At 36.0% G+C, this 24,912-nt stretch overlaps 1 protein-coding gene across 1 annotated transcript in view; it reads left to right on the top strand.

The window, feature by feature from the left end:
• PACRG (parkin coregulated) overlaps positions 1–24,912 on the top strand; it is a 533,956-nt gene that overhangs the window by 25,304 nt on the left and 483,740 nt on the right. The window lies entirely within an intron of this gene.

Raw genomic sequence — 24,912 nt, 5'->3', positions numbered from 1 at the left:
TGACCCAAACAATTCTAAGCTTTAGGGAAGTACTTCATGTTTTAGAGTGAAAATAAAAACCTTCGTGTTCCTAGCCATTGAACAAAAATTATGCTACTTCTGCATAAATTGACATGGAATTTCCTTTATTATTAATATGAATAAGTGGGTAGAGGAATATTCATTGAATAAGAGAAACAGCTCCCAAAAATAGAGAAATATTCAGATGATTTCCATTGATTAAAATTGATCTTGTTTATAAATTTCCAAGACCAGATTTGAATAAAACAATAAATTGGTCCTACTAAGAGTAAGAATACTTTTGTTAGTCGAGGACATGTCCTTCCACTTTTTATATTGTCTTCATAAGAGTGTAGGTGTTAGGTTAAGATTTTGGCACCTGAGAGTACATCTAGGTATGGTTTCTAGGTTTTGTGAACCATGAGAATTTTCACATTACCTTATGTTTCTGAAAATATTCTTGGCCAGTGAGAAAATATACAGTAATAAAAGATCCAGATCCAACATCTACAAGAGTAAGAGTTGAGGTGAGACGTAGGAGGAGAAATGGTGGATATCATTCATTTAAGTGAATTTTATAATACAGTTATGCCATAATTTTATTTTCTTCGGAACTATCCTCCCAGATTTACTAATAATTATGGTAACAAATGTTTTTTCACCACTTTGACCAGGTCTGAATATACTTTGGGGGACAAGAGACATGTATTTGTTGGATATATAGAGGTAGTAAATCTACTATTCAAGAATCTTAGGTAAATAGAATTACTGAAAATTCACTTAATAGAATGTATGGTTAAGTATGAGCTATTATTTTTACCTACAATAATATAAATGCAGCTTTAGGTATAGTATTTGTGTTAACACAGTGTTCTATTAGGTCCTAACACAGTCCAATATTAGGACTATTTTTCTCGAAAGTAGACCTTCAAATCTTTATGTGTGTGTCTTAGCTTTGGTTGCCCAGTAGTAAAACCCGAGGCAGGGATTCTTGTGCAGGTAATCTGTGAAGGGAGAGCTTTCAGGGGACACCTGTGAAGGGAGTATGTGAAGCAGGAGGGAGAGAGAGATGTGGCTCCAAGGGAAGTCTAGCCTCAGCCTGACCCCATGAAGAGGTTGCACCAAAGGTTCAGTCCTGACTCGAGGGAGGGGAGTGAGGCTTTTGTGCACGAGAGCTGTTCATGCTCCCTGCAACCGTCCGGCATGGCTCCTGAGCTGGCTAATCCTGGTGGTGGAGCATCACTCACAGGTCCCTCTGGGCGAGACCTCTCCAGTCTCCCAAGCTCAGTCCTCCTGAGAAGGTGGCAGGTGTGTGCTGTCATCTGTGAAGCACCCAGGACCTCCAAGGATTTGCATGGGGCACAAACAGCCTATCACAAAGGCGGGACTTTTGTCATTTCGACATCAATAACTGTTGATGGAGTCCATACTGTGGTGATCAGAGGAGGGGAGTTTCAGGTGTACTGACTGAAGAGTAAGGGCACACTTTCTGAGGCAAGAATGAGAATTGGATGCTTGAGGACCATAGTGAGAAAAGGGGGCAATTACAGAAGAGCAGCTCAAGGAGATAGATAGAAAAGGACCAAGGCACCAAGAGCCTTGTGGGCAAAGGAGGAATTTAAGAATTATGTTAAGTGTCAGGCAAAGCCAGTAGAGATGGTTCATGGCTTGATGTGATTGAGGAACCACAAGAAGGCCAGAGTGACTGGAGGAGAGTGAAGCAGGTAGAAAGTTGAAATGGTAGGAAATGAGATGAGAGAATGGGGACTTGGAAAGTGCAGGGATTTGTAGGCCTTTGAAAGGGCTTTAGATTTTACCCTGAGTGGGACAGGCCACTGAAGGATTTTCAGATAATGGTGCCATGGTAATAGGGTCACTCTGGATGTTGTGCCCAGAACAGATTAGGCCTGTGTAGGCAGAAAATAAGGAGACTTTTGCAGTGGTTAGGGATGAAGTGAGGTGACGTGGGTGAGGGTGGTCGCAGTGCATATATGGAAAACTGCGTAAATTCAGGGTAGATGGCCTGGCTGGCAGCGTTTGCTGATGGCTTGGATAGGCAGGAGGGGGGAGGGACATGTGTGAGGAAATAGGAGAGTGGAATCCTATGTGGCTTTCTTTCTGGCCACCTACCCCCATAGGATCCCACCTCCCCAAGTAGCTGGGTGCCTTCACTCTCCCTGCTTCTCTGTGGCTCACACTTCTTTCCCACACGCTGCTCTGAAAACTCGAATCCCTATACTTAACCCCAGAAGAAACATTTAGCTCCCCCTTCAACTTGTCCATGGGTTTACGTCTGCATATCCAAAGATTAATGCTTGGTTTGCACTGCTAAACAAAGTGCAATCTATGGCTGGGTCTTAACCTCCAGCAATACAGATGAGCTGGTAAATTTTTTAAATTGTCTTTCCTTTTTCTGTTCACTACAATTCTCTTTAAATAGAAAGAAGTAGGATCAAGACTTATTTTCCCACCAATATGAAGTAGCTTATTCCCTTTAGAAACCACGGTATGTTTTGGTTTTGAGTATTTTTTCCCACTCTCGGTGCTAAGCACTGTACTGATTATATATCTCTTCTAAATATAACAGCCCAGTGTTTTAGATCAGTGGTCCCCAACCTTTTTGGCACCAGGAACCGGTTTTGGGGAAGACAATTTTTCCACGGATCCGGTGGGGGGATGGTTCGGCTGTAATGTGAGTGATGGGGAGCGATGGGGAGCGACAGACGAAGCTTCACTCACTTCCTGCTGTGCGGCCTGGTTCCTAACAGGTTGGGGACCCCTGTTTTAGACGGTAAGATCTCAGATTTATAGGTGGGAAAATTGATTCACAAAGGTTAAGTGACTTGCCTAAGATAAAACACCCAATAAGGGGAATTTCAAAAGCCTATCTGAGTGAAGCTAAAATTATCTAATATGACAGAGATACCCATGGACTTTGACTTCATGTTCTTTTCATCGTGGATGCTAATTTACATTATGTGAATAGGTTACCAGTTGTACCTTGTTGTATGCTAAAGATATCAGATTTTAAAATCAATTTTACATATAGAACAGTGGATCAGCAATTTAGGAAGCAGATTAGTTTTGCATTTTTCAAACATAATCTTTGCTTTTCATTCTGAGAGGAACTCTATTGATTTGAGTACAATACTGTTTTACAGCAAAGTATAACCTTGATTTATATTCTGATGTTAAGTATTTATACGAGTTTACCCTGTATGTGCACTTTTTTATCTCTATAATTACACTGAATGGACCAGGTTTTCTTTTTAATGACATTTAAGAATACATTTAATTAAAATACCCACTAAAGTGCATGTGGGTTCTGTTTTCATGAAATCAATTAATGATCCTGGCTGGTTTTCTACTTTTTTTCTAAATTTTAAAACGTGCCTGACACAAATCAGAAGTATCCAGGCTTTCAAATTTACAATATCCATTCAAACTTTGAATGCCCTTGATTAATAAAAATACATGTGACAGCAAAGTATAGCTCTGCTTTTAAACTGTTAGAGAGAACATAAAATGATTATGGCTTGCAGTAAATGTTATTATGGTCCTAAGATGTTTCCTGAGGGATTCAGCAATCTCCTGCACTTTCCTTAAGACTGACCCTCTCTCCTTGAGAAGCAGACAAGTAGGAGAGCTGCAGAGGCAAGACCACTGTCGGGTCACCTGTCATGGCTCTGACAAGGCTCTGATAGAAAACCTAATTTACAGTTTAAGAAGCACATCCATTATCCTTCTGATTTTAAAATAGAACATACATCAGCAAAATGATAAAAGAAAGTGCTTAAGAATTATGAAAGTCAAGGACTATTTTATATCATAAAGTCACAACCCTTTTTGAATATTACTTTAAATTATAGCAAAGTCTAATGATATTCATATGTTCTGTTCTCTGAAAGTTAGCATCACAGTATTCTGACTGCTGATAATCTAATAATCATGGATTTACTATTAACTCCCTTTTACATTTAGGTAGATGATGATGTCAGTATTCAGATATTTCTTTATGAAATAGATGTTCACTAGAAAATTGTTAGAAGAACTTTCTGTTGATTTAAAAGTTCAACGTTGTTTTATTTTTTTTATTTTTTAGTTTATATTGGAGTATAGTTGATTTACAATGTTTTGTTAGTTTCAGGTGTACAGCAAAGTGGTTTAGTTATACATATATCTATTCTTTTCCAGATTATTTTCCTGTATGGGGTATTACACAGTATTGAGTAGAGTTCCCTGTGCTATACAGTAGGTCCTTGTTAATTATCTATTTTATATATAGTAGTGTGTATATGTCAATCCCAACCTCCTAATTTATTACCACCACCACCACCACCCCCTCCCCACACCTTTCCTCTTTGCTAACCTTAAATTTGTTTTCTATGTCTGTAAGTCTATTTCTGTTTTCTAAATAAGTTCATTTGCTTCCATGTCTTGGCTATTGTAAACAGTGCTGCAATGAACATTGGGGTGCATGTATCTTTTTGAAGTTTTCTTCAGATACATGCCCAGGAGTGGGATTGCTGGATCATATGGTAGCTCTATTTTTAGTTTTTTAAAGGAACCTCCATACTGTTCTCCACAGTGGCTGCACCAATTTACATTCCCACCAACAGTGTAGGAGGATTCTTTTTTCTCCACACCCTCTCCAGCATTTGTTGTTTTTGATGATGGCCATTCTGACTGGTGTGAGGTGATAACTCATTGTAGTTTTGATTTGCATTTCTCTAATAATTAGCGATGTTGAGCATCTTTTCATGTGCTTTCTGGCCATCTGCATGTCTTTTTTGGAAATATGTCTATTTGGATCTTCTGACCATTTTTTGATTGGGTTGTTTGTTTTTTTAATATCGAGCTGCATGAGCTGTTTGTATATTTTGGAGATTAATCCCTTGTCAGTTACATCATTTGCAAATATTTCCTCCCATTCTGTGGGTTGTTCTCTTCATTTTGTTTATGGCTTCCTTTGCTGTGCAAAAGTGTTTAAGTTTAATTAGGTCCCATTTGTTTATTTTTGTTTTTATTTTCATTACTCTAGTAGGTGGATCCAAAAAGATATTTTGTGATTTATGTCAAAGAGTGTCTGCCTATGTTTTCCTCTAAGAGGTTTGTAGTATCCAGTCTTACATTTAGGTCTTCAATCCATTTTGAGGGTTTTTTTGGTATGTGTGTATGGTGTTAGAGAATGTTCTAGTTTCATTCTTTTACCTGTAGCTGTCCAGTTTTCCCAGCACCACTTATTGAAGAGACTGTCTTTTCTCAATTGAATATTCTTGCCTCCCTTGTCATAGATTAATTGACCATTGGTGCATGGGTTTTTCTCTGGGCTTTCTATCCTGTTCCACTGATCTCTAAGTCTTTTTATTTGTTGCCAGTACCATACTGTTCTGACTACTGTAGCTTTGTAGTATAGTCTGAAGTCAGGAAGCCTGATTCCTCCAGCTCCGTTTTTCTTTCTCAGAGTTGCTTTGGCTATTCGAGGTCTTTTGTATTTCCATACAAATCGTAAAATTTTTTGTTCTAGTTCTGTGAAAAATGCCATTGGTAATTTGATAGGGATTGCATTGAATCTTTAGATTTTCTTGGGTAGTATAGTCATTTTGACAATACTGATTCTTCCAATCCAAGAATATAGCATATCTTTCCATCTGTTTATGTCATCTTCGAATTCTTTCATCAGCATCTTATAGATTTCAGAGTACAGGTCTCTTGCCTCCTTAGGTAGGTTTATACCTAGGCATTTCATTCTTTTTGATGCGATGGTAAATGGGATTGTTTCCTTAGTTTCTCTTTCTGATCTTTCATTGTTAGTGTATAGAAATGCAACAGATTTCTGTGTATTAATTTTGTATCCTGCAACTTTTACCAAATTCATTGATGAGCTCTAGTAGTTTTCTGGTAGCATCTTTAGGATTTTCTATGTTTAGTATCATGTCATCTGCAAACAGTGACAATTTTACTTCTTCTTTTCCACTTTGGATTCCTTTTATTTCTTTTTCTTCTCCGATTGCCATGGCTAGGACTTCCAAAGGTATGTTGAATACAAGTGGTGAGAGTGGACATCCTTGTCTTGTTCCTGTTCTTAGAGGAAATGCTTTCAGCTTTTCACCACTGAGTATGTTGTTAGCTGTGGGTTTGTCCTCATTGTTTTATTTCTAATCAAACTTCAGTTGGCAATGTCCTTATTTCTTCCTTTCTTTCTCACTTCTGACTCTTGCTTCTCCAGTTATTTTCAAATAATGAATGACATGTGAACAAATCCTGGAATGTATTTTTTTTTTAACTCTACCTGTCCTCTTGAAATACAAATAAACTCTCTTAAGGTAAGGTGTCTATACAAAAACCTTGGATTTTCTTTTAAAAGAGTATTCCATATTAACTCTGATCATAAATTTCATTGCAATAGTTGCCTGTTATAATAATTGGTGGTATGGATTAGATAATTTGAATTTTTCTAGAATTCTTTTAACATTTTTCTTAGAATCAATACTTAAACATATATTATAGGTAATTTGTTAGAATAAGATTTGAGATTTGATACTCTGATAGCAGAAACATTGAAATATTTGCTTTGTAGAGTGGAAATTCAAGGTTATCCTTAACTTATCCATATTCAGATTTATAAAGAAAAGACAGAAATAGGCAGTAATTTACACTGCTTCATACCAATTTCTTATACATTAAACATTTACTGGTTTTAAAACTAATTACTGTCCCTATCCCTGCTATATTTTAATGGACTATGCTTAGCTTATCTTCTTCCTGTCTGAGAATTTTATTTTTAAATATAAATTAATATTTAAGATACAAATAAGAACAAAAATAAGAAAAATATTGATAGGCTACTAGAAACTCAGAAATCCAAACTTTCACATTTATATTCATATCTACTCTATATATCTATCATCTACCTACCTATCCATTCATCCACCCATCCATCCGTCCATCCATCCATCCATCCATCCATCCATCCACCTAACCTCTCTCTTTCTCTCTCTCTGTCTCTGTCTCATTTTCTCTCTTTCTCAATCTCTACCTACCAACCTACCTACCTAAATATTGGACCTGTTTGACCCAGCAAGGTGAGATGCCATTTGAATTTGACTATTTAGCTTTTTACCAGTCTGCCTATCTCATAATAAATTTCAGGCACTTCTGAGGTCTCCTTATGAGGGAAGAGGGGGAAACCTTAAAGGTCTTTTTTCCCACTCTGACTCAGTACCTGGTACTTCACTCCTAGCCCTCCCCCTTTTCCCTGTTCTGACCCCAGGGTCCATACAACTTTGAGATCCTTTTGTTTAGGGCTCCCTCAACTGCGATATGAGCCCCCTCACAGTTTTTATTCCATGTGCCGATTACATGGGGGAAAAAATGAAATGGGGGTGTTAGCACTGTCTCCAGTTTTTGTCTCTTGTTTATTCCATTGCAGTGAGTGATTAAAGGCTTCCACTTTTGACTTGTTGCTTTAATCAGGTAATCTGACACCTAAGAGCTCAGCTCCCTCTCCTAGATCAGCTAAGCTCCTGACACATACATATATACCAATACATTATTATTTTTATATTTATATTCATGAGAGAGATTAGCCTGTTATTTTTCTTCCTATTCCAATTTTTTTTTTTTTCATCTGATTTTGGTTTCTAACTAAGAGTGACCTCTTAGACTTAGTTGAGGTGTATTCCAGATTTTTCCCTTCTGGAAGAGCTTGTATTAGAAAGATTAGAATAATCTTTTCTAGAATAATCTTTTCTCTCAGAATTTTGTAGAACATTTCAGGAACTTTATCATGATGATTCTTTATGTAAGCATAACTATGTGTTTAATATTTCATGAACTATTTATTTTTTAAATGCTATGGGAATATTCAATTTTGGTATTTCTTCCTGAGTTAATTTTCTAAGTGATCGTTTCTAAGTATTTTCTATTTATCTGAGTTTTCAAATTTATTGGCATACAGTTGTTTATAATGTATTCATATTTTAAATGTCTGATCTATCAGTGATTATGGTCATCTTTTCATTTTTATTTTTATTTCTGTCCTCTGTTTTTACTCAGCAATCTCAAAAGATCAATTGATTTTTATTAACAACTTTTTGTTAGTAACAGTTATTTGAATTAATAGAACCAGTTTTTTAATTTATTGATTTTATTTATGTATTACCTTTGTAATCTATTTGATACATTTCTTCTCTTATCTCTATTATCTTCTTATTTCTCATTTCTTTGGTTTTATTCTGTTCTTTTTCAAACTTAAGTTGAGCACTTAACCATTAATATTTAGTTTTTATTTTCTAAAAGTAAAAAAAAAAGGTATAAATTTCCCTCTAAGTAATGATTCTTAGACATTTTTTTCTGTAGTAATTTCTTTACTGTTCAGTTGTCAAAATTTTTAAATCCCCATTATAATTTTTTTTTGATCCATGTGTTATTCTGAATTATTTTATAATTTTTAAATATTTAAGATATTTTATATTTACCATTGACTTAGTGCAACATGGGAAAAACAGTCTCTATGCTATTGTGAAGGTATACTTTATGGCCTGTTACATGATAGATTTTTGCAAGTTCCAGGAGTAATGCAGAGGAATGAGTAATATTATTGAATTGTTCAATTGTTTTATATTTTATACACATCTGTGTATGTATGTGTGTATGTATGAATCTGTTCATTTGTTTTATTTGTTCTGCTTAACTGCCTGACTTATCAGTAAGGGAGAGATCTGAGCTATAATCTCCCACCCTAACAATAGATTTGCCAATTTTTCTTAGTTGGTGTAATTTTCTTATATATTTTCAGGTGATTTCATTAGGTGCATAATGTTCAGAATTATCATACCTTCCTGATGACTAAAACTTTTATCATTATGCAGTGACCCTTCTTTTCCTTAAAAATATTTTTTCTGCCTTTAATTCTATTTTGTCTGACATAACTACTCCCAACTTTCTTCTGTTTATTGTTTTACTGGAATGCACTTTTCATCTTTTACTTCAGTATTTTCAATTCCTATTCTTTGTTTTGTTTTGTTTCTGGTGGCTTTTGAAAACAGCATATAAGCTGGGCTTTGTTTATCTTACCCATTTGGTCAATTTTGGGAGAATGTAACCTGTTTACATTTATTGTGATTATTAATATATTTGGATTTAATTCTACCTTATTACTTAAGAATCTTGCTTTTCTTATTCTATGACGTTTTATTATTCACTGTCATTTTTAGTTGATTATTTTGTTACTTATGTGGATTTTAATCTCTCTTTTCAAGGGTATTTATACATACCATTTCAATTTTTTTTTAATAAATTTATTTATTATTTATTTTTGACTGCATTGGGTCTTTGTTGCTGTGCACGGGCTTTCTCTAGTTGCAGCGAGCAGGGGCTACCTTCATTGCAGTGTGCGAGCTTCTCATTGCGGTGGCTTCTCTTGTTGCAGAGCACAGGCTCTAGGTGCGCGGGCTTCAGTAATTGTGGCACGCAGGCTCAGTAGTTGTGGCTTGCAGGCTCTAGAGTGCAGGCTCAGTAGTTATGGTGCACGGGCTTAGTTGTTCCGCAGCATGTGGGATCTTCCCAGATCAGGGCTCGAACCCATGTCCCCTGCATTGGCAGGCGGATTCTTAACCACTGCGCCACCAGGGAAGTCCATATTTCAATTCTTTTCGTCATTACCTTTGAACTTTCACCATGCATATTTATCTTAATAAAATCTAAACTTAATCTATTTTCACTTCTCTACCCAACAGTGTAGTGAATGTTAGAATACTTAAACTATGATCACTCTCAGACTTACATCCTACTTTTCTCCAGCATTTTAATTCTGTTCTTTTTAAACCCCATAAATAAGACATCATTTTTATTATTTTAAATAGGTAATTGGATATGCATGTATGTTTAGCTTTGTAATTACTCATCATTCCTTTTTGCATCTCAAATCATTCTTCTAAAATCATTTTCCTCCTTCTTGAAGAACATGCTTAACCTCTGCCTTTAATGTAGGTCTCTTGGTGGTAAACTTTTTATATTCAGGTAAATGTTTTACTGTCATTCCTGAAAGATAACTTTTCTGGGTATGTAATTATAGGATAATAGTGATTGTCTCTCAGTACTTCAAAGAGATTACTCAGTGATCTTCTCATTTTGTGTTGTTGAGAGTTCCACTATTAGTCTAATTATTGTTCATTTTTTGATGACCTGCCTTTTTTCTCTGGGTATTTTATTATTTTCTCGAAGTCTTTTTACTTAAGCAGTTTTACTTTGATATCAAGGCATGGATTTCTTGTCACTTACTATGTTTGGGACACATTGGAAATATTGTTTCTTGCATCTAGGGGATTTGAAAAATCACAACCATTATGTTTTCAAAGATTGTATCTCCTACATTCTTCTGGGACTTAAATATCTGTTAGATTTTCTTATTCTCTGCTTCATCTCTTAATTTTTAAAAAAAATATTTCAACATTATTTCTTCAGCTGTATTTCCTATACCAGTGATTCTCTGACTTCAGCCTAGAAAAACTAAGTTTAGAGAAGGAATATGACCAAAGTTTTTAATGGAGATTTTTTTTCACTAAGTTCTGAAACACAAAAATAAGGAGGATATTTCTTGTCCCTCTAAAATGACTTTTAACCTTTCATATTTTCTTAAAATAGATTTTCTAACTGTAACATAAATGCACATAGTTGATTGACATTGCTTGCTGTTAAGTCAAATTCATTTGGGAATTTTTAATCAGAAGTGAGCTTCAACATTGATTTTCATAGGAAACCTATCTTGACCACCTTTGGTGGCTGTTACATACCCTCCTTGGTCTGTTCTTATAGCACTCTGTACATGACCCCTGTTAATTAACTCATCATATTCTCTTACAATTGCCCTTTACCTGTTTTAATCCACATTAAACTACCAGTTGTAGGCCTGTTTCCCTATGGTAAGATGTGGAGACAGCTTCTTAGAAGAGACCTTGAGATGAGTCACCAACATCAAAGCAGCCTGGGTCACTGAGTCGGCACATAGGAGAGCATCTCCCTGGAGACAGGACAGACTAAAATTATGGACTGCACACCTTTTATTTAAATTCTTTTAGCAGATGAAGGTCTTCCAAGGAAGACAGTTGTCCTAGAGTGGCCTGGCAAAGCCAGCATTAAAGAATAAGTCATTATTAAGCCACTGGTAGTTTTGAGGTGGTTTCTTACTGTTCTAGGACCTAACATCCTGACTAATAACTGTTAATCTGGGGACAAACATTATTATTGCTATTTTACAAGTGAGGAAACTCTTAAAGAGGCTAAATTAAGTGTTTACCAAGAACTAGATATTCTTATGCACAGTTGTCTGCTCTTTAAACCTTACTTTATCGTTTTGGTGCCTCCTCTATGGGGATAGTAATTTCTACTCCAAAGGAGATACCATGATGGAGAGGATATTGACAAAATATTGGTAAGAAGAAAGAGTTTATGTAAGTAGATGTTGGTGTAACATATATACATGTTGATAAATTGTGAATAGTGATCTTCACCTTAGCTCTGAATGGCTAGTTTTATTTAAGAATTGTTCAGTAAAGTAGATATATATGAATCCAAACATTATTGTTTTAGCCCATTCAGGCTACTATAACAAACTACCACAGACTGGCTTATAAACAACAGAAATTTATTTCTGACAGTTCTGGAGGTTTGAAGTCTAAGCCGGGGTGTCTGTATGGTCAAGTTCTATATCTGGTGAGAGCCAGTTTCCTAGTTCATGAACAGCTGACTTCTCTCTATGTCCTCACAAAGGGTGAAGGGAGAGGGAACTTCCTCAGGTCTCTTTTATAAGCCCACTAATCCCATTCATAAAGGCAGAGCCCTCATGACCTAATTACCTCTGAAAGGAAGGCCCTACTTCCTAATATCATCATGTGGGGCATTAGGTTTCAACATATTGATTTTAGGGGAACATAAACATTCAGATTATAGCAATTATCCTTCTTAAAAAATAGATTTGTTAGAAAAAAATTATCAAAATACCAATTGTTTTTAATGCAAAATAACACTATATAAGTGTCATATACTTGATACGTTGTAGAAGCAGTAGCTAGTAATATCATTGTGACTGACTCTTTTTGATTACATTACAGTGGTATTCCATCTTCTGGATTTTTCAGATGTTTTTATTTTATACATGTAAGAGCTCCCAGATTTTCAACATGATAAGATTGTAGCAATTTTAGCGGCCCCCCATAATTTCTATTAGCTACTCCAGGGCTATCCCAAATAATAAATGTCTATTTAATTTCAGAGCAAATCAATTAATGCTCCTTCCATCTAAACTATATATTTCCAAAAGAGAAATTCAGGAGTATAGTGCTGAGGGATTTTTAACTTGAATTCCATGGATGCAGTCCTTTCAAGCTTTAAAAATATTTATGCTCCTCAGTGTTACATATTCTACCAGGTGTCCTTTTCCAAAATAATTTCATTCCAATTAAAAATCCATTAAGTCTTTTCAAAATTGGGCACTCCTTAGTACAACTATGTAGATTTGCATGCTGGTTGCTCTTATGTGCCAAACTGACTGAGCCTTGAACCTATGGCATCCATCTGTGGTTTGTGATAAAACTTTTTCTGCTGCATTTTTCACAGTCCTTAACTGTTGAATTCTTGAACAACCTTCTAGCTTTCTCTTAAATTAATTTTGGGCTAATATACATTCAAACTTAATTCAGTGTTTCCAGCCACATACAGTATTTAGTTTTCCCTTTTTCCATTTTGTCAACCAGGTTTTTTCATCTTTTGCACTTCACGGTCAATTGGGCACTTTTCATATGTTACATGATTTCCTGTGTCTCATACACAGGGGTGCTCTATTCACCATTTCTCATTACTTCCTTTTTATTGTTCCATACCCACATGCGTAAGCCTCTTCTAAGTATGATTTGGTCACTCAGACTACTTTTTGCTTAACAGACATGTTTTAATGGGTTTAATAACAAATACAGTAACCATTTTTTGTACTAATAAACAACTTGATACTCAGTGAATACCATCTGTTAGTAATGGAAATATTTGGCTACTAACGTATTTATATAGATTAAGTTCCATAGGCTTGATTTTATAAATATAGACATTTCTCTAGTCATAATTTTATATAAGAGCTATGGGAAAATTCCTACCCTCAAGAAGTTTATAATCAGGGCACTCGTTCTGATATTTCCTTTATAACTAAAAATAAAATTAAAATTACATGAATTCGATTTTTTAAAAATTAATAGGTCATAAATTCTGAAAGTAAAATTAGAAATATTTCCTCCTTGTGAAATAGCCTTGTCCCTCCCATCTTGGTTCCTCTATTAAATCATAGGTTGAGTTATTGGATAGACTGTCTTTACTCCAGGTAAAGACTATTTTAATCTATCTATGCAAGTACCTAGTGACATATAAACTTTGATAATCTTTTCACTTAATGGAGGACAGTGTGTTCTGTCAGATAAACACTATATTACAAGTCTACCATCTTCTTATAAGATTATATTTTATTGTTTTATGATTTTAAAGCAAATTAGAGTGTCCATTGTTTCCGCTTTTTTTTATTTGCATGTAACCAGGTCCTGATGATTATTGTGACAATAGGTGTAGAAAGCAGGATTGGTGGTATCTTCTACAATCTTAGACTGTAACACCCCCTATGGAGTTAATGATATTTTAGAGAAATCACAAAGAGACTAGATTTCATTTGTATTCTTCTTGTGCACCTTACTCAAATTACGTTAAAATTAATTATCAGCATGAAAATGTACAATAAAGGAGAAATACATGTAATGAATACTCATAGCTGCTGGCATCTTTGCAAGATAAAGTGGGAAATGATTTGAAAAAATAAAGAGAAATTTCCCTTGGAATAAAGAGAAAAATTATTAGGAATATATTGGCAGCAAAATCCTGCCAAGAAAAGTGTATTCACTTTATTATGTTAATGAAATATTTGTCGATCATTACTGTGTATGAGACAGCGTCTCAGGTGGAGGTAAATGAAACCCCTTCTCCTGTTTAAGGAGTCAGGCAAGGATATATGACAGCAAGAGTACAAATAACCACACTTCAGAGGAGAATAAAATAAACTGTGTGGAACATTAGGGGAAGGAGAAATTACTTCTGTTGTGAGCCAATGGTTAGAAGGTATTTGGGAAAGTCATTTGTATATTTTGGATCTGATGGAAAGACAGAGATAAGATGGGAGGCATGAGCAAAGTCACAAAGGTGTAAAAACAAAAAATGTTTTTAGTAAATAATAACTAATTATGTTGTTAAAAAATAATGGGACTTCTGTTTAGGGCATGACATATTGAAGCAAATGTATTTATTTCTAGTCCATCTTACCCCCACTAAAATAATAGAAAGAGATCATTTTAAAAGAGCACAAATTCAAAAAGGCATGGAAATAACTATAAGACAAACAAGATTTTTGAAGCTAGAAAGCTTCCAGAGGTGTAACTGAGTTAACAGAGGGAAGAAATCTAAAAATTAATGGGTAGCAAAGGGTCACAAAATTTTGAGGAAAGCCTCTAACACAAAGAGCAAACTCAAAGCAAACAATTTCTTTTTAATTCCATTCAAAGAACAAAATACAGTGTGGAAAACATTTAATATTCGTGGAGAAATAAGACAAAAAATCATCATTGAAACAGGAAAAGGAGGATGCAAAAACATTTTTTTCTACACGAAAGAGTTCTGTGATACAATTATGAAAAGACCTGCAGGGTCCACCTCACCCAGAGCCTTGAATTCCTAGTATTGAGGAACCATCGAAAGAATTTGAGCAAGGGGTGCTCATGATGAAGAGCTTTGCCTTACGACCATTAACCTGCCACCAACACAAAGAGTGGGATAAGGAAAAAGAGGCAGAGAGTTATGATAAAAATTATATAGTGAAAGGAACTGAGGATCTAAATTCAAGAAGGGCTGGTAGGAATAGAGGACAGATTTAGGAGAAAAGTCATCAGGGAATGGGAAAGAATTGAGTATGTAGACACAAGAAGTAAAGAGTTGAAGTGTTGAGTCTCACAAGAGCTAATTTCCATGTTAGCCTTTTGCATTTGAGGTATTAATGGAAAGTGCAGGTAGAAATGATTGAGCAAGACAGAGACAATTGATCTCTGAAGACTGAGATCTGAACGATGAATTTGGCAACATGGAGGACATTGGTGATCTTGAAGAGAACAGTTTTGGTGGAATGGTGGAGATGAAAGGCGATTGGAATGGGTTAGAAGAACATGAAGAGAGGAACCAGAGATGATAGGAAGAATGCTGGCAAGGAGTTTTGTAGCAAAGGGTCATAGCTAGCAGAGAGTTCAAGAGAGAGTTTCATTATCATGCATAGAGGAGAGAGTGAGGAATTTCTATTTGTATTTGTGTTTTCCAGTTGGGTGGTAGAGAGCATCCTAATATCTAGAAAGTTTTACAAAACTTCTCTATGATGTTTTTTTATAAATCATGAAAGGAAACAAGCTTGCTTTTTAAAATACACAAACTGTCCACAATAAACTCAGACACACAAACTAGCATGTATACTTTAAAAGCAGACACATGTATTAACAATGCCAACAAGTTTCTGGCTAGTTTTTACATCATGGAAGAATAAATAAATTCAGATATTTGGTATTTGTCAATTCTTACAACTTGTCATTGATTAAATCAAAACCTTATTTTTAGACCTTTATGGAAATCAACATACGATGTAATAACAGATCCTTGCTTGTCCCTGAAAAATCCTAAAAAGGCATACTTTTGATGTCATCTCATATTCTGAATCATGGTAGAGCTCTTCCTTTAAAAATGAATAATTAAATAAATGAACAAAAAAGTATAGACCATACCAAAATTCACTATTCTGTTAATTATTTTTCTGTTCCCATTATTAAATGCTCAATTTTCATTAATACAAACAAGTGAAATCATTTAGTTTCAAACTATTTGAGTTTTTTTCACATTTGCTTTCTTATTATTTGCATGTAGTGGATAAGGTATTTTTTTAATGGACTCACTCAAGAACACACTCGTGACATGATCTCCTAGTGCCCCAGTAACAGACAAGACTCCTATCTGCTCTTGATCTATGGTCATCCAGGAATCTGTATGACATTGTCAATTCAAGTTGCAAACTTGGCTGTAAGCAAAAAGGCTGCTAGCAGTCTTGGAGAGAATCAGTTTAAGCCTTTGTCCAAAAAGTATTTAATTTTGTTTTGTTTTGTTTTGTTTTAATAATGAAGTTCTTTTTTTAGGTGCATATCAGGAACAGTTAAAAGGAAAAATGACAAATATGTGTGTAATGCTTTGTAGTTATGGAATTGCTTTCACATATATTCTTTTTTTGTTTTTAATAAATTTATTTATTTATTTATTTTTGGCTGTGTCGGGTCTTTGTTGCTGTGTGCGGGCTTTCTCTAGTTGTGGCGAGCAGGGGCTACTCTTTGTTGCGGTGTGTGGGCTTCTCATTGTGGTGGCTTCTCTTGTTGTGGAGCGAGGGCTCTAGGAGCATGGGCTTCAGTAGTTGTGGCATTCAGGCTCAGTAGTTGTGGCTCGCGGGCTCTAGAGCACAGGCTCAGTAGTTGTGGTGCATGGGCTTAGTTGCTCCGTAGCATGTGGGATCTTCCCTGACTAGGGATCGAACCCGTGACCCCTGCATTGGCAGGCGGATTCTTAACCACTGCACCACCAGGGAAGTCCCCACATACATTCTTCTTTGATACATTTTGATCTGTAAGATAATACTATGTTTAGGAATTATTTTTCAGTGATAGAAATAATGGCATGGGAGAAAAGCTGGATGTTCCATTTACAGAGGGATCATTTTCTCCTGTTCCATGTGTAGATCTTCTTGTTGCCTCTCTATCCCCTTTAATCCTCCATTTCAAGGTTATTTAAAGGTCTCTATCTCCATTGCACTCAGGAGGTTGTGGTCAGCTCTGGCTGCTATAACAACCACAACAAAAATATGTAGACGGGCTGACTTAAACAACAGAAATTTATTTCTTACATATTTGGAGGTTGATCAGGGTGCCAGCATGGTCTGGTTCTGGAGAGAACCCTCTTCCTGGCTTGAGGATTGAGCCTTCTTACTGTGTCCTCATGTGGTGGAGAGAAAGAGGTCATCTTTCTTGTCTCTTCTTATAAGGGCACTAAAGCCATTCTTGAGGTTCCACCCTCATGACCTGATGAACTTCCCAAAGCCCCACCATCAAATACTATCACACTAGGCATTAAGGCTTTAACATATTTAACTTTTTTTTCAGCTTTCTTATAGTCTATCATTAGAAACACGTTTAGACTATACTTTCTTAAAAGTTTATAAAATTTATCTGATTAGTTAGTGGGAACTAATTGCTACTCAAATTGCTACTATGACTCAAAATAGTAAACCATCTGAAAGAATGTTATGGTGGACAGGTCTCAGAACTTGGAGACCAAGGAAAAGAGAGAGTCATGAGCAAAATCCATCCTCTTTCCCTAAGAATAAGTATTGAGAGAATTTATTTTTACATGCTATTGCAATAATCAATAAGAATATAATTTAAAACAATGAATAGTCCATTTCCAGTCAAGATGGAATAGCAGGAACCGAATTATCCTCCTACACAAAACAACTCCAGACAAAATATATAAAAATATAGCAGTCAAGCCACTGAACATCAGGAATGATGGACACTAATCCCTGAGAGATGGGAAACAAATGCAGTGAGCCCTACAATTGCCTCAACTTGCTGCCTGGAGAAAGCTTCCAGGCCATAACATAGGAGGCATGCTGTAAACTGAATTGTCTCTCCCTGAAATTCATATATTGAAGCCTTAATGCCTAATATTTGGACATAAGGTCCTTGGAAGATTAGGTTTATATATGAGTCATGAGGGTGGGGCCCTCACGATGGGATTAGTGCCCTTTTAAATATCTCTTTAAGAAGAGATATCAGGAGATCTTGTGCTCTCTCTCTCTCTCTTTCTCTCTCCCTCTGCCATGTGAGGACAGAGCAAGAAGGTGGACATCTACAAACCAGGAAGAGAGATCTGATCTCATCAGAACCCAGCCATGCTGGCACCCTGATGTCAGACTTTCAGCCTCCAGAACTGTGAACAATAAATTTCTGTTGTTTAAGTCACCCAGTCTATAGTATATTGTTATGGGGGCTTGAGCAGTCTAATAAAGGGTGGGAACCCAGGCAGAGCCCAGCTGTCACCTCAAGTTCAGGAAATGCAGCTGGGAATTGAGGGGAGACAAGTCAGCTAGAGTCACAGGATAGGGTCTGAGAGAGGAATGAGGCATGCAGAAAAAACCCCAAGATCTGCAGAGGCCCCCCTCAAGTGGTTTGCTGAGTACTTATCAGTGTGTGTTTGAGGAAACTGGTAGAGGCTGGGAAAGGACCACCTGGAAGGATGAAACAGAATGTGGCCAGGGCTAAGCAAGGGATGGGAGAGCGGTGGGATGGAGGACAGCTCCTGTTCCCAACCGCCTAAGTGGAAAACCTAATAATTCAAGGGGCATTGGTTAGAGTACTAAGAAGGGTCTTCCTTCCCACATTAGAGGAGACATGAACCCTGGTCAAAATGCTGATTTGGGACCACCTAACAAAGCTTAAAAGCAAGACCTGGAAGTATCAAAGTGATCCCAAATACTCCAAATAAATTAAACATGTCTAGAGAAATCTCGAGAATATTTATAAGAATACTAAAATGTTCAGCATTCAAAAAATTAATGTCCAAAATGTCTAGCAACCAATAAAAAATTACTGTACATGCAAAGAAGCAGAGAAATACAATCCAAAATAAGTATAAAAATCATTTATTGAAACTGACCCAGAAATTACACAAATGATAGAAATAGGAAATTAAAATAGTTCTTACATCTATATTTCACATATTCAAGGAGTCAGAGGAAATGTCTTACATGTTAGTAGAGGCGTTGAAGATACAGAAAGATCCACATCCAATATCTATATTAATAGATGGAAACTACAATGTCAAAGGTAAAAAATACACTGGATGGAATTAAACGAAGATAAGACATTGCAGAAAAATGATTAGTGAACTTGAAGACAGCAACACAAACTCTCCAAAATGAAACACAGAGGAAGAAAAATTAATAAAAAATGAAAAGAGCATTAATGAGCTGTGAGACAACTAGAAGTAGCCTAATAGATTTGTAATTGAAATCAATGAAAGGTAGAGGAGTGGTAGGTAAAATAATTGAAGAGATTATGGCTGCAATTTTTCCAAAATTGGTTAAAACTGTAAACCCACAGATTTCAGTAAAACCCAAGCACAAGAAACTAGAAGAAAACAGCACAAGCCCCATTATAATCCAATTGCTTAAAACAATTAATAAGAAAATCCTAAAAACAGATATAGAAAAAATGACACATTGTGATCACAGAAAAGAAAATAAGTATGACATCTCATGGGATAAAAAATTCTGGCTAGGAAACAGTGGAGGAACATCTTTAAAGCACTTTAAAAAATTGTCAACATATAATACTTTATCCTGAGAAAATATTTTCAAAAATGAAGGTGAAATGTAGGCTTTTTCAGACATAGATAAATTGAAAATTTTTCTCACCAGCAGACATTCACTAAAAGAAATTCTTCAAACAGAAGGAAAATGAAACCAGAGAGAAACCTGGGTCTACACAGAGGAATGAAGAAGCCAGAAACAAAAACTACAAGAGTAAAACTATACTTTAAACTATACTTCTCTAGTTATTTTAGATAATACCTAATATATTCTAATTATTTAAATCTTTAAAATTTATCTACTATTTAAATAAAAAATAACAATATGTAGTGCAGGGTTTATAACTGTGTAGAAGTAAAATCTATGACTACAATATCATAAAGCCCAAAGGGGAGTTAAAGCCCAAAGGAAGAACACTTTTGGACAGTTTTTATATACTATACGTGATGTGTAGTATACTATCACTGGAAAGTAGACAGGGATAAATTTAAAATATTTACTGTAAACCCTAAAGCAATCACTAAAATAACAATAAATAATTATAGCTAATAAGCCCAAATGAGGTTATAAAACACAATAATAAAAAAATTCTCAAGTAATCCAAAAGAAGGCAGGAAATGGACAGAAAAGGCACAGAGAACAAATGAAATTTAAAAAAAAATAGCGTTAGGTATATTTAAACCCAACAATATAAATAATCATATTAAATGTGAATGACTTAAAAGCCCCAAATAAAAGGCAGTGATTATCAGATTGAATTTAGAAGCAAGACTCAGCTACGTTCTGACTCCAAGAAACCCACTTCAAATATAAGACATAAGGAGGGTAAAATTAAAGGGATAGAAAATATCTAATATGCTAATACTAGTCAAAATAAAGATATGATGGTAATTAGTATCAAACAAAGTAGATATCAGAACAGAGAATAGTACGAGGAATAAAGAGGATCATTTTATAATAATAGAGGGATGAACTCATAAGACATAACAAGAATACTTAACAATCCTAAACATTATGCAAAAACTGATAGCATTGCCTGGAGGAATACACAAATCCACAGTGAGATATCTCAACACTTTTTCCTCAGTAATAAATAGAAGAATAGACAGAAAATAAGCAAGAATATAGGCAACCTGAGGACCTGCATGGAAGGAGAGAGGCAGCATGTGGAAAGGAGGGCCTCTGGAGTGTGGAGTTCCAGAGTTTGGAGTGTTTTGGAAGGTGACTCTCTGGAGTAGGAATTCAGCTTGAATCCCACCTATAAATTTTTATTCTGATGCAACGCAGTGGTTCCTGAAAGCCAGGCTTTCCCTTGGCACTCCAGACTTGAAGAGATGAGACCTAGCTTACCCTGGAAACTGGAGATTTAAGTTTTCAGGGACATCGGAGATTGGTTCAAGATGGCGGAGTAGAAGGACATATGCTCACTCCCTCTGGCGAGAGCACCGGAATCACAACTAACTGCTGAACAATCATCGACAGGAAGACACTGGAACTCACCAAAAAAGATACCCCACATCCAAAGACAAAGGAGAAGCCACAATGAGATAGTAGGAGGGACACAATCACAATAAAATCAAATCCTATAACTGCTGGGTGGGTGACTCACAAACTGGAGAACATTTATACCACAGAAGTCCACCCACTGGAGTGAAGGTTCTGAGCCTCACGTCAGGCTTCCCAACCTGGGGGTCTGGCAACCAGAGGAGGAATTTCTAGAGAATCAGACTTTGAAGGCTAGCAGGATTTGACTGCAGGACTTCGAAAGGACTGGGGGAAACAGAGACTCCCCTCAAGGAGGGCACACACAAAGCAGTGTGCGCATCGGGACCCAGGGGAAGGAGCAGTGACCCCATAGGACACTTAACCAGACCTACCTGCTAGTGTTGGAGGGTCTCCTGCAGAGGCGGGGGGTGGCAGTGGCTCACCGTGAGGACAAGGACACTAGCAGCAGAAGTTCTGGGAAGTACTCCTTGGCATGAGCTGTCCTGGAGTCCGCCATTAGCCCCACCAAAGAGCCGGGTTGGTTCCAGTGTTGAGTCGCTTCAGGCCAAACAACCAACAGGGAGGGAACCCAGCCCCACCCATCAGCAGTCAAGTGGATTAAAGTTTTCCTGAGCTCTGCCCACCAGAGCAACACCCAGCTCTACCCACCACCAGTCCCTCCCATCAGGAAACTTGCTCAGGCATCTTAGATACCCTCATGCACCAGAGGGCAGAGAGCAGAAGCAAGGAGAACTACAGTCCTGCAGCCTGTGGGACAAAAATCACATTCACAGAAAGATAGACAAGACGAAAAGGCAGAAAGCTATGTACCAGATGAAGGAATAAGATAAAACCCCTGAAAATCAACTAAATGAAGTGGAGATAGGCAACCTTCCAGAAAAAGAATTCCAAATAATGATAGTGAAGATGATCCAGGATCTCAGAAAAAGAATGGAGGCAAAGATCGAGAAGATGCAAGAAATGTTTAACAAAGACCTAGAAGAATTAAAGAACAAAAAACAGAGATGAACAATACTATAACTGAAATGAAAACTACACTAGAAGGAATCAATAGCAGAATAACTGAGGCAGAACAGATAAGTGACCTGGAAGACAGAATGGTGGAATTCACTGCCGTGGGACAGAATAAAGAGAAAGGAATGGAAAGAAATGAAGACAGCTTAAGAGACCTCTGGGACAACATTAAACACAACAACATTCTCATTATAGGGGTCCCAGAAGGAGAAGAGAGAGAGAAAGGACCCGAGAAAATATTTGAAGAGATTATAGTCGAAAACTTCCCTAACATGGGAAAGGAAATAGCCACCCAAGTCCAGGAAGCTCAGAGAGTCCCAGGCAGGATAAACCCAAGGAGAAACACGCTGAGACACATCGTAATCAACTTGACAAAAATTAAAGACAAAGAAAAATTATTGAAAGCAACAAGGGGAAAATGACAAATAATATACAAGGGAATTCCCATAAGGTTAACAGCTATTTTCTCAGCAGAAACTCTACAAGCCAGAAGGGAGTGGCATGATATATTTAAAGTGATGAAAGGGAAGAACCTACAACCAAGATTACTCTACCCGGCAAGAATCTCATTCAGATTCGACAGAGAAATCAAAAGCTTTACAGACAAGCAAAAGCTAAGAGAATTCAGCACCACCAAACCAGCTCTACAACAAGTACTAAAGGAACTTCTCTAAGTGGGAAACACAAGAGAAGAAAAGGACCTACAAAAACAAACCCAAAACAATTAAGAAAATGGTAATAGGAACATACATATCAATAATTACCTTAAATGTGAATGGATTAAATGCTCCAACCAAAAGACACAGGCTCACTGAATGGATACAAAAGCAAGACCCATATATATGCTGTCTACAAGAGACCCACTTCAGACTTAGGGACACATACAGACTGAAAGTGAGGGGATAGAAAAAGATAGTCCATGCAAATGGAAATCAAAAGAAAGCTGGAGTAGCAATACTCATATCAGATAAAATAGACTTCAAAATAAAGAATGTTACAAGAGACAAGGAAGGACACTACATAATGATCAAGGGATCCAAGAAGAAGATATAACAATTATAAATATATGTGCACCCAACATAGGAGCACCTAATACATAAGGCAAATGCTAACAGCTATAAAAGAGGAAATCGACAGTAACACAATAATAGTGGGGGTCTTTAACACCTCACTTACACCAATGGACAGATCATCCAAACAGAAAATTAATAAGGAAACACAAGCTTTAAATGACACAATAGACAGATAGATTTAATTGATATTTATAGGACATTCCATCCAAAAACAGCAGATTACACTTTCTTCTCAAGTGCACGTGGAACATTCTCCAGGATAGATCACATCTTGGGTCACAAATCAAGCCTCGGTAAATTTAAGAAAATTGAAATCATATCAAGCATCTTTTCCAACCACAGTGCTATGAAATTAGAAATCAATTACAGGGATAAAAACGTAAAAAACACAAACACATGGAGGCTAAACAATACGTTACTAAATAACCAAGAGATCACTGAAGAAATCAAAGAAGAAATCAAAAAATACCTAGAGACAAATGACAATGAAAACACGACAATCCAAAACCTATGGGATGCAGCAAAAGCAGTTCTAAGAGGGAAGCTTATAGCAATACAAGCCTACCTCAAGAAACAAGAATAATCTCAAATAAACAATCTAACCTTACACCTAAAGAAGCTAGAGAAAGAAGAAGAAAACCCAAAGTTAGTAGAAGGAAAGAAGTCATAAAGATCAGAGCAGAAATAAATAGAAACAAAGAAAACAATAGCAAAGATCATTCTTTGAGTCAAAATGGAACCTTTATCAATATGGAACATATTCTGGAAAAATGGACCATATCAACTTAATTCAGAGTTTTCTACCCCATAGTTTTATCCCAAAGTTTATGTAAACCAGAAATAATTTTTGTCAAATACTTTTATGGAAGAAAACTTTCAGGAAAAAATATTTAAAAACTAATTTTATTGGAAGTGCTAACAACTTTTAGATATGTTATCTAATTTAATCTTAAAAGTTTGTGAGGTAAGCATTATCTCACTTTTACAGTTGAGCCAGTTCAAGCTCATATGGTTTAATCACCTATTGGAAGTCACACAATTGCATAACAGCAGTTAAAGATCTTCTAAATCTATTTCCAATAGTTTTTCCACTAAGTTCATACTGAAACTTAAACAAGACAAAATCATCTAGATTCATACCCAGAAATAACCACTTTTGACATTTAACACATTCAAGTTCTGGCTAACCATTGACTGGGAAAATGATCTTTTAAGACTACATAAAAATTTACTCAACATTTTGTAAGCACTCATTCACAAGTTCTCAATTTTCTCTCTCTCTTTCTTTCTCTCCTCTCCATACACACACATACTTACTACTAATGTGATGTTTTTCATTCATCACTATGTGTTGTTGTCACCCCTTTCTATATGAATAATTAGTTTATATTACAATTTTTAGTGGCTGTTTAGAATTCCACTTTTAAGGACAGTATTTGACCAATCTTTATTTTAGAGACACTTAGTAAATTTTCTCTATTTTAAAATGTGATATGATGATTATTCTTGTACTTACACCTCTGTGAACTTTCCAATTAGCTCATTAGTATAAGTTCCTGGAAGTATAATTGCTGGATCAAAGGATATTAACATAAAATTTGAAACCTATTATCAAACTTCCCTCAAGAGTGACTGTACTTGATTTGGAGTCCCCCTAACAGAATATGATTGTAAGTAAGTATTTCCTTTATATGCTTGTCAGTCATTGTTATTATCAATGCATTTTGACAACTGGTTAGAAGGAAATGGCATCTCCTCATTTTTATATTAATTGAACATAAGAGTACTAAATTTTCATATGCCTTGTTGACATTTTTAATATATTTTACTCTCTATTATAAATTT

The sequence above is a fragment of the Eubalaena glacialis genome, chromosome 12, assembly GCF_028564815.1.
Source record: "Eubalaena glacialis isolate mEubGla1 chromosome 12, mEubGla1.1.hap2.+ XY, whole genome shotgun sequence".
Lineage (NCBI taxonomy): Eukaryota > Metazoa > Chordata > Mammalia > Artiodactyla > Balaenidae > Eubalaena > Eubalaena glacialis.
The sequence above is the reverse complement of the archived record's forward strand: the minus strand, read 5'-3'. Positions and strand labels throughout refer to the sequence as shown.